At 46.2% G+C, this 10,188-nt stretch overlaps 2 pseudogenes; one reads left to right on the top strand and one right to left on the bottom strand.

The window, feature by feature from the left end:
* Positions 1–378, bottom strand: part of LOC104865136 — a 2,218-nt pseudogene extending 1,840 nt beyond the window's left edge.
* Positions 379–8,311: 7,933 nt separating this feature from the next.
* Positions 8,312–8,946, top strand: LOC104865135 (annotated as a pseudogene).
* Positions 8,947–10,188: the final 1,242 nt, after the last annotated feature.

Below are 10,188 nucleotides of genomic sequence, written 5' to 3'. Positions count from 1 at the left end.
CCCCGGACCCCCTGAAGCCCCAAACCACAGCAGCAGCAGCAAGAGTCCGAGAAGGCTGAGGAGGCGGCTGGCCCAGCTGCTCGATGGCAGTCCCGACAGCCCCTTCAGCCGCTGCTGCAGCCACATCAGGCCCCCGGGCGCGGACCTGAACTGCAATGCCCTGATCATGGATATCCATCTCCTGCAAGGAGTCCCAGGTGACCCTGTAACCCTGAAGCCCCAAACCACAGCAGCAGCAGCAAGAGTCCGAGAAGGCTGAGGAGGCGGCTGGCCCAGCTGCTCGATGGCAGTCCCGACAGCCCCTTCAGCCGCTGCTGCAGCCACATCAGGCCCCCGGGCGCGGACCTGAACTGCAATGCCCTGATCATGGATATCCATCTCCTGCAAGGAGTCCCAGGTGACCCTGTAACCAATTCAATTCCTTATAGTCACAGAGGTGGCTTAATCTGTTTTAATGTCCTTCTCCAGAAACCCTCCTCTGGATCTATAGCCATCACTGGGGTCAAGGGAGCACCAGTCAGACCTTCTTTACTCCCGCTTTGACGTGTCAGTTCAAAGGCCACCACGTGTTCTAATCGTGAGGTTTTCATTGTCCCACAGTGTATCGCTCCCTTACTAGGAAGAGATGTACTATTAAAATTGGTGGCAGTTCATGAATTCCAGCAAAGACCAAAGTGGATTTTAACAGCAGACCTCCCCGACCTAATTAGTTAACAGGTGGATGCTACTACGTGGTACAGTGAAATATTTGGAAGGACAAATCTGCAATCCCTACAGTTATAAAAGTAAAAAATAAAATCCCAGCCAATTTCCCAACCAAAAACTACTTGGGGAGCAATCACTCAAATTTCCACAGGACCAGGATCAGCAGTGACCACCCAACAGGTCTACCAAGCTTGCCCACTCTGTGCCTACAATAACCCTAGAAAGCCCATACCGTACAGAGGAGAGAGACATTCCCTGGAGAAGTCTGACAAATGGGCTTTACCCACATGCCATTTAAACAAATACTGGTCCTAGCCGGGGGTGGTGGCGCATGCCTGTAATCCCAGCACTCTGGAGGCTGAGACAGGAGGATCGCTATGAGTTCGAGACCAGCCTGGGCTACATAGTGAGTTAGTGAGTTCCAGGTCAGTCGCAGTCGCAACTACATAGTGAGACCCCGTGTCCAAAAACCAAAAAAAAAAAAAAAAAAAAAAAAGGTCCTGACTGACACCTTAACATGTTGGATTGAGGCCTTCCCTACTCAGAAAGGCTACAGAGGTAGTCAAGGTGTACCTCAAAGGAACCACCCCTGACTTGGACTATCCCAGTCCCTTCAGAGTGACAACTGGCCTTCAATTACCTCTCAAATAACTCGGGGAAGGCTCTAGGAATGAAATACCATCTCCATTCTGCATGTTTCAGTTCTCTGGAAAGGTCAACCGTCAACTAGACCCCACTGCAAGTTCTGTCAAAATTTTGCCAAGAGCCTTCTCACTCTTGGCTCTGATTGTTTCCAGTGGCCCTCGTGAGGATTTGAAACACCTCCAAAACTGGACTAAATATGAGTCCATTCATGGGAGGTCTTTTCTATCTTGTGATATGGTGGTAGATTCAGAGACCACAAGGCTCTTACAGTATCTTACTAATCTAGGCCAAGTATAACAAGCTATCTCCCTATATAGGAACAAAATCTTGCCAGCTCATGGTCCAAGGGGACCACCTAGAATCCTCCATGGAGACCAAGTTCTCATTAAATCTAGGAAAGAAAAGACTGCTGAGGGCCAGGGATTTAACTCAGTGGTTCTGCAGCCTGCCTTGTAAGCATAAGGACCCAACTTCAATCCCTGGTACCAAAAAAAAAAAGAAAGAAAGAAAGAAAGAAAAGAAAAGGCTCCTGAAGAAGGAAAGAAGGAAAGAAAGAAAGAAAGAAAGAAAGAGAAAGGGAAGGAAGGAAGGAAGGAAGGAAGGAAGGAAGGAAGGAAGGAAGGAAGGATCTCCTGAAGACCATTTAAAGCCAAAAGGGAAAGGTCCCCTTGCAGTGACCTTTGCTACACCTACCGCAGAAAAGGTGACAGGAACATATATGTGGATTTACCTTTCTAGGATAAAACCAGCCCTGCCTGAACCTGAGACAAGGGACCATTCCAAGGAAGAAAGCTATTCCTGTGATCTGTAGAAGATTTGAGTCTCCTCTTTAAAACTCAAGGCTCCATTTATTTCGCTTAGGAGTATATCTTCAATATGTATCCATTTTCCTATGAATGACTCTAATTTATCATTTTTATGGCTGAGTAGTATTCCATTTTATAGAAAAACCACATCTTCTTTATCCAGTTCCCAACAGATGAGCAAATGGGCTGTTTCCAAGTTTTAGCTATTACAAACTGTGCCGCTATAAACATGGGTGCACATACTTCTCTGTGATAGGATTCTTTTAGTTCTTTTGGAAAGATACCCAGCAGAGGGATGGTTGGGTCAAATGGAATCTCCAGTCCAAGCTCTCTGAGGTATCTCCATATTGATTTCCATAGTATTTGCACCAGTCTGCACTCCCACCAACAATGGAGAAGGGTTCCTTCCTCCCCACAACCCCACCAACAATTGTTATTGGTTGATTTCTTGATAGCAGCCATTCTTTGTGGGGTGAGGTGGAATCTCAGTGTTGTTTTCATCTGCATCTCTCGAATGACCAGTGATGTGGAGGACTTTTTCATATATTTACTTGCTGCTTTTACTTCTTTGTCTGTGAAATGTCTGTTCATTTCAGATGTCCATTTTTGAATTGGGTCTTTATATTGGGGGGCTGATTGTTTTGAGTTCTTTATATATTCTAGATAATAGTCCTTTGTCTGAGGAGCAGCTAGTAAAAAAAAAAATAAGTCACACATGTGTAAATACTGAATAGTCTCTCTGGTGTGAAAAGCTATAATAGTACATAAGATCCTAATGGGATAATTAATAATGTGAAATAGGAAGAAAAGAGCTAAAGGTGTAGGGAAAGTGGGAAGGGTAAGGGAAAAGGAACAAGGGAAAAGAAAAAAATATGAGAAAATGAAAAAAAGGAAATAAAGTGTTTGTAAATGGGGAGGGGAGGAGGGGGTGAAGGGAGGGCAGGGACAAGGGGAAAAAATGAGAACCAAGACCTGTCACGTGAAGGTACAGGATCCCAGTAATGAATGTAACTGTACTGTACACTTAGACTGTACCAATAAACTCAATAAAAAGGAAAAAAAATAAAACTCAAGGCCCCAGTACTGTTGGGTGCAGATAAGTAGGTATTAATGACTGCTGGTCTACTGAAGCTTTTTAAATAAGCACCTGTCTTGGGACTTCTGTTTTTAGTGGGATCCATAATATGCATAATCTTGCTAGGTCTATGGCTCACAAGTCCTTGGTAGTTTAATATTCCTCCTCACCATCCTATCTGCTCCATGGGGAGCATGGGAATAAAATCATTATTTAACTTTTCCCAAATAATCACATTGTAGGAGCCTGACTGAACCAGAGCGACTCCGTGTTGACCAGCAAACGACCTAGAGACTGTCGCTCCCCCCATCCCTTATAGGATAACTAATGATTAATTGTGAATTGTTAGGTGGCTGTTTTGGAGTAGCTGGGAAATTAGGTGGAAACTGTAGTGAACACAGAGACCCAACGCAGGTCACGCCACTCCTTGCATGCCTGTAGTCTGAATGTTCTGAACTTTATGATGATCTAGGTTGTAAATGGAACAATGGGTAATCACTCTGCTGATCATTAGTACGTGACGACCACTAGCTCAGATCAACTGACTCTTTGCCTTTGTCCTCTTCCTGTAAGTTTTAAGTGTAAACCCCCCTTCAGCCCTATATAAAATGGCCTCTGTCTCTGAGCTGGCCACCTCTCTGAGCTACTTGGCTTGGGGAGCGCCATCTGGCCAGACTAATAAAGGTCTATTTGCCAACTTGCCTGGTGTGTTCCTTCCTGGGTGACTCCCGCTGTCCGACAGCTCCTGGAGCCTCGCTGAGTTTCTGAGCCCAGCATCGTGGAAGCCTCTTGGCTGTTCACGCTCCAGGAGTAAAAGTCTTACATCTTGGAGGCCCCAGCGAGATCCCCAAGTGGGAACTGTAAATCCGGCGGAGATTCTCTGTCGCAGGATCCAGCAGGAGATTCTCAGACATAGACCTGAAAAGCCTCCGGAGGTAAGTTTTGAATCGGTTGCAACCATGTGATGTTGAGCCCAGCATCGTGGAAGCCTCTTGGCTGTTCACGCTCCAGGAGTAAAAGTGAGACTTAAGTCTTACAACATGGGAAAATAATATCCCTAATTGCTGGATCTGTCATTGCCCACCATTTAAGACAAGCCAGGAAATATTCTGACCTGCTCCTCAAGATGCCTTGATACTCTTTAACCTTATCTTCCCAATATCACTTGGCTGTTTTCTGCCTTGGGGCCACACGTGGTCATCCTGCTCCTTCTCATATTTGGCCCCTGCCTCCTCAACCTAATGTAGTTAACTTTATCCATTCAAGGCTTCAAAAGATCAACTTTCAATCCAGGTGTGGTAGCATATGCCAGCATTCAGGAGACTGAGGCAGAAATTCATGGCCACTTTGGGCTACATGGTGAGTTCAAGGTCAGCCTGAACTGCATAGCAAGACCCTGTCTCAAAACAAACAAACAAGCTGGGTGTGGTGGTGCACACTTGTAATACTAGCACTCAGGAGGCTGAGGCAGGAGGATCACTGTGAGTTCAAGGACAGCCTGAATTACACAGGGAGACCTTGACTCAAAAAGCAAAAAATAAATTAAAAAAAAAAAAACAATAAACAAGACATTTCTAGGTCAATGGTTGCACCTTGAGAACATAATTTTCAATGAAATAAATTGGACACACATGTTTCAATATCATGTTATTCTTCTTGTGTGAGTAAGCCCAAGGATAAACAAGGACCAAAATGTAGGCTAGATTTTGGGAAGTAGACAGAAAATGTTCAAATGCAAAGAGAACAAGGGAGCGGGGAGGGGAGGAAAGGAATAGGGACGAAAAAATAAAAAAGAATAGAAGGAAAACAATAGAAACAAAGTTTGGCAAATGGAAAGGGAAAGAAAGATTGAGGGAAGGGAGTGGGGAGAAAAGAATTAAGATATATCATGTACAGGTACAGATTCCCTATGATGATGTGATCATTATAAGGGCAGCAATAAAATTAACTGTTTTTAAAAAGCCACTCTGCATCTCCTATGATGATTTCATTTAAAAAAAAAAAAAGAATCATCTTCTCAACAAATGGTGCTAATTTAACTGACTATCCACACCCAAAAAAGTTGGGTTCCTGCTCATAGTATACCTAATAATGAACTCAAAATGTATCCTAGACCTAAAAGTAAGACTTAAAAATCTATATTCTTTTTTTTTTAACAGCATAAATTTATTTTCTCACTGTCCTTGATGCTAAAACCAACATCAGTACACCATCAGGATTGGTTTGGGGTTTTTTGTTTGTTTGTTTGTTTTTGTTTGGGTTTTTGTTGGTGGTGTTTTTGTTTTGAGACAGGGTCATGCTATGTAGCTCAGGCTGGCCTCGAAAACTCGGTGATCCTCCTGCCTCAGCCTCCCATGTGCTGGGGTAACAGGTGCCCACCACTACTCCCAGTTCAGGATTGGTTTCTGGTGAGGCCTTTTCCCTGGCTCATAGGTGGCCGCCTTCTTCTGTCTTCACCTTTCATCTGTTCGCTTGTGGGCTGAGAGAGAGCTCTGTTGTCTCTTTCTCTTCTTATTAGGACACAAGTCCCCTTGGTAAATCCATCATATTCTTACAAGAAAACATGGAAGAACATTTTTGTGACCTTAGCTTTTGCATTTTTTTGTTTTGGCTTTGGGGTTTTGCTTGGGGTTGTTTTGTTTTGTTGGTTTGTTTTTACAGTACTAAGAAGTGAACCAAGCTCTTCATACTGAAGGTCCCAGCCCTTTTCTGTTTCTTCTTTTTTGAGACAGGGTCTTACTAAGTAACCTAGGCTAGGCTTGAAATTGGGATCCTCCTGCCTCAGTCTCCCAGAGTGCTGGGATTACAGACATACACCACCACACCTGGCAGATTTGGCAGTATTTCATTAGGAATGATACCAAAATCACAAGCAACAAAATAAAAATAGATACATTTGATTTATTCAAAATTTAAAACTTTTGTGATTCAAAGAACATTGTCAAGAAAGTGAAAAGCTCACTGAATGTGATACATTTTTTCAAATCTTGCATTTCTTCCAATCTGGATCCCTTGCCTAACACCCTGGTTAGATTCTCCGGTATGGTGTTAAATCAAAGTAGCACAGATGAAATCCCTGCAGTGTTTCTAATCTTAGAGGAAAGCATTCAGTTTTGCCTAAGCAAAGGTGTTCTTGGCAAGAAAGGAGGAAGTCAGGGGTTCAACAATGACCTGCTATTCAGAGCCTCGCCTGCCTCCAATGTCAGTCGGGGAAAAGGAATGGGCTTTAAAATGTAATAATAATAATAACAACAACACCTCAGAACTTGCTCACATTTTAAGAATTGCACTAGGTCCGGGAATTTAGCTCAGTGGTTCCGCAGCCTGCCTTGCAATCACAAGGACCTGAGTTTGATCTCCGGTACCCCCCCCAAAAAAAAGAATCGTACTAGTTAGAACAGAACAAGTCTGTGGAAGCATAAAAGCCTTGAAACCTACGTAGCATTACAGTGAAACTTGATTCTTTACTCACCTGCTCACTCCATGCTCCATCTTGGAGCCACTTGAGGGGTGCTGACGCGATAGTCACCGTGGTCACTATGACAGGGCAGTAAGGGCTGGCCGGCGGGGCTGGCTGGCGGGGAGGACCTCACAAAGGGCCGGGCGGTGTGCCCACACTTCTTCCACACTCCCCTGGCCAGCTCTTTGCCTTCCCTGAGTCCCCGACACTCTTCTGCAACGTGGGGAGAGTTGCAGATCCCGGTTCAGAGAGGTTGTGTGGGGACTGAATCAGTCAACTCATGCAAAACTTGGTCCTATCACAGAGACTGGCACACAGGGCTCAAGAAATAGAAGCCATGGTCACTGTTTATGCCAGCCATTTTCCTGATTGACTTCTAACAAATCATTTGAACCCCACTTCGTCATTGCAAGGCGAAAGGGCACCATGGTACCATGTGCAGCATTAAAAGTGTGCACAATACCTGGCACATAGTAGGTGCTCAAGAAATGCTACTTCCCAGTGTTAGCTTCAAATTTTTCACAGAAGGAATCATTGATTCCAGTGTACAACAACCAAAATGCCGATCAGCACTGGCCAGGGGTCAATCGGCACAGAGCCTCTAGGTTTGATGTACATACAGAGGGATTTATTATAGGGATTTGACTTTACACAGTTTCAGGAGTGCGCTAAATGGTGTGTGTTCAGGTACTGTCCTTGCATCTGGTGCTGGAAACTGAAGTCAGCAGGACAGGCACACAGGAAAGGAAAGTGATTATGCAAAGACAATTACACCCTTCCTCAGGCTCTCTCCAAGTCTGAAGATGCAGCAGCAGCACAGCGAAGGTCCTGCCCCCTGGTGGGCACATTGGAGAAGGCAGTGGACAGGTGCTGGGGACCGTGAGCGGGTCCTGGGACTGTGTGTCATCCCTACTTGCAAGTGACCCTAAATGCACAGCGGCCATGCCCAGCTACAACCCCTCTACCCTCAAGTGCTGCCAGCAGTGAAGCAGCGGAACTCACTGCACGACATCCTCCTCTTGGGGACTCAGCCTTCCAAGCTGTGAAATGGGAGATTTTTCAGCAGAGTCCTGTGTCTGGTGAGAGTTCCCCGGGAAGGCACCATTTTCATTATGCTAGAGCTTCTTTTGTGTCCCCTCGCATCATTTTCTATCTCTACATAAAGATGTGTTTCAAAACTCCATGGCTAAAACAACAAACAAGGACTACCTCAAAGTGTCTGTGGGTCAGGAATGTAAAAACAGCTTCCTAGTTCATGCGCAGCATCACCCGAAGGCCTGACTGGGGTTGGAAGGCCCACCAGGGCTCACATCAGGCCCTCAAGAGGAGTCCGCTCATTCCTGGCCACCAGGACCCCTGCACTGGCCTGTGTCCTCACGGCATGGAGGCAAACCTCCCCCAAAGCAAGAGATGAGAGAGAGAAACCATCTTGGGACGTAGGCTCCGGGGTCACTTTTAGCCCATTTTATTCATGAGAGGTGAGTCACTAAATCCTCGCCATACTGAGGAGGGGAGAATCGGACTACCCCTCTGGAAGGGAGAGCAGTAGAGAATTTGTGGCCGTGTTGAAAGACTTTCTAGGCCTCTCCATTTCTGACACAGCCCCGTGCACCCCCTCCCATGGCCAGAGGCCCCAGAGCAGAAGCACTCTCCCCAAAGCCCAATGCCTCTTCTGAGGTGGACCCTTCAACACCTTCAAAGGTGCAAATGGATGCAGGATGGTGTGTTGCCTTTGTATCGTTGTTCTTGTGCTTTGTCTTTCCCACCGGATTTGAGCCAGATACACATAGGGACACCAGCTTTTCCGACAAGCTAGCAAGATGGAGGAAGGTGGAGCAGCAGAAGCAAACCTGCCTCAAGTGTGCCTACCACCGCGTGGACCTCAACCAGCTGCTGGACAAGTCCTACGAATGCCTAAAGCAGCTCTACAGTGCACAGCAATGGCGGCGGCTGAGCTGCAGCCTGAGGAGGAAGCAGCACTCACCGCTGAGGCACCTGCGCGAGCCCAAGAAGGAGGCAGCACCCATGGAGAAGCCAGAGGCGGTGAATTTGCACCTTTGGGACATGATCATTCTGCCCGAGAAGGCGGGCAGCATGGTGGGCGTCTGCAACGGCAAGGCCTTCATCCAGGTGGAGGCCAAGCCTGAGCTGATCGGCCACCACCTGGACGAGCTCTCCATCACCCACAAGCCTGTGAACACGGCCGGCCTGGCATCGGGGCCACCCACCCTTCATGCTTCATCCCCCTTAAGTAGCCACCCAGCCAATAAAGACATTTCTGTCCCCCAAAAAGGAACGCCAGTGGACGTGGAGGGGAGATGCCTCCAGCAGTACCATGGATGTGTGTCAGACGACTTCGGACGGTACCGGACACAGCAAGAAAGAACTCTGAGTGCAGACAGGCGAGGTTCTTCTTCCCTGTATAATGCTTTATCCTTTCCTCCTATCGCAGCAAAGGATAGTGCCTCAGTTGTGAGCGTGCCCATCCTGAGCGCATGGGATACTGCTACAGCAGTCAGGAGAGAGAGGCAGTGAGAGAGAAGACGCCGTTCCTTCTTCTCAGCACATTATCCAGAAAAAGTGCTCACACTTGCCTCTCTCACTTATATCTATTTTGTGGCTACCTTAGTCAATTCTGGGGTTTTTAATTTAAAATAATTAAATCTTAGAATAAGATTCCTTGAATAAAAATAGGGAGACTATTTACAGGAACATATTAAGTAAACTAAGTTAACAGGGACTGACATGTGGCATGTCGTGCAGATGGTATGTAGATGACTAAACTCTAGAGAGCTTGGGGCCTGACCCACCCGCTCCTGGATTTCTGGGAGCGGCTAGCCTCAAACTGCGCTCACACTTTGCCCTGTTCCCACTAGAGGGAGCTACTGCACACTTTCTTCCCAGCTAACCTAGGTTTAAGCCCTAACAACTGGATAGCAGTTAACTGTGGACCTTAGTGCCTCCCTGTCCTGTAGGAATCTCACATCTTCTCCACAGAGATGGGATGCTGAGGCTCAAAATCACAGAGTTTGTGAGCACTGGATCCAGAAGTCAGAACCTAGCAGTCAGGCTCCAGGCCTCAGCTATTTGAAACTTGCTGGATTGAAAACTCATGGGCTCCAACCAAATCCGACACTTTCTTCTTTTTCTATTTTTCTACTTTGAATGCTGATCATCCCTCATTTGAGCTCTAACCGTAAGTGTATTCTCCATGTTCTCCAACCAGGACATCAAGTTGTCTTACATCATCAACTGTTTTGTTTTCTTTTCTTTTTTTTGTTTTGTTTTGTTTTGTTTTTTGAGACAGGGTCTCACTATGTAGTTGAGACTGACCTGGAACTCACTATGTAGCCCAGACTGGTCTCAAACTCAGGAGGATCAAGCGATCCTCCTGCCTCAGCCTCCCGAGTGCTGGGATTACAGGTGTGTGCACCATGCCCGGCTCATCATTAACTGTTTATATGTACACACTCACATATATACATTAATGTATAATC

This window comes from Fukomys damarensis, unplaced genomic scaffold (assembly GCF_012274545.1).
Source record: "Fukomys damarensis isolate Sample0158 unplaced genomic scaffold, DMR_v1.0_HiC HiC_scaffold_22, whole genome shotgun sequence".
In the NCBI taxonomy this organism is placed as follows: domain Eukaryota; kingdom Metazoa; phylum Chordata; class Mammalia; order Rodentia; family Bathyergidae; genus Fukomys; species Fukomys damarensis.
Note: the sequence above shows the minus strand (reverse complement) of the source record. Positions and strands in the feature narration are given on the sequence as shown.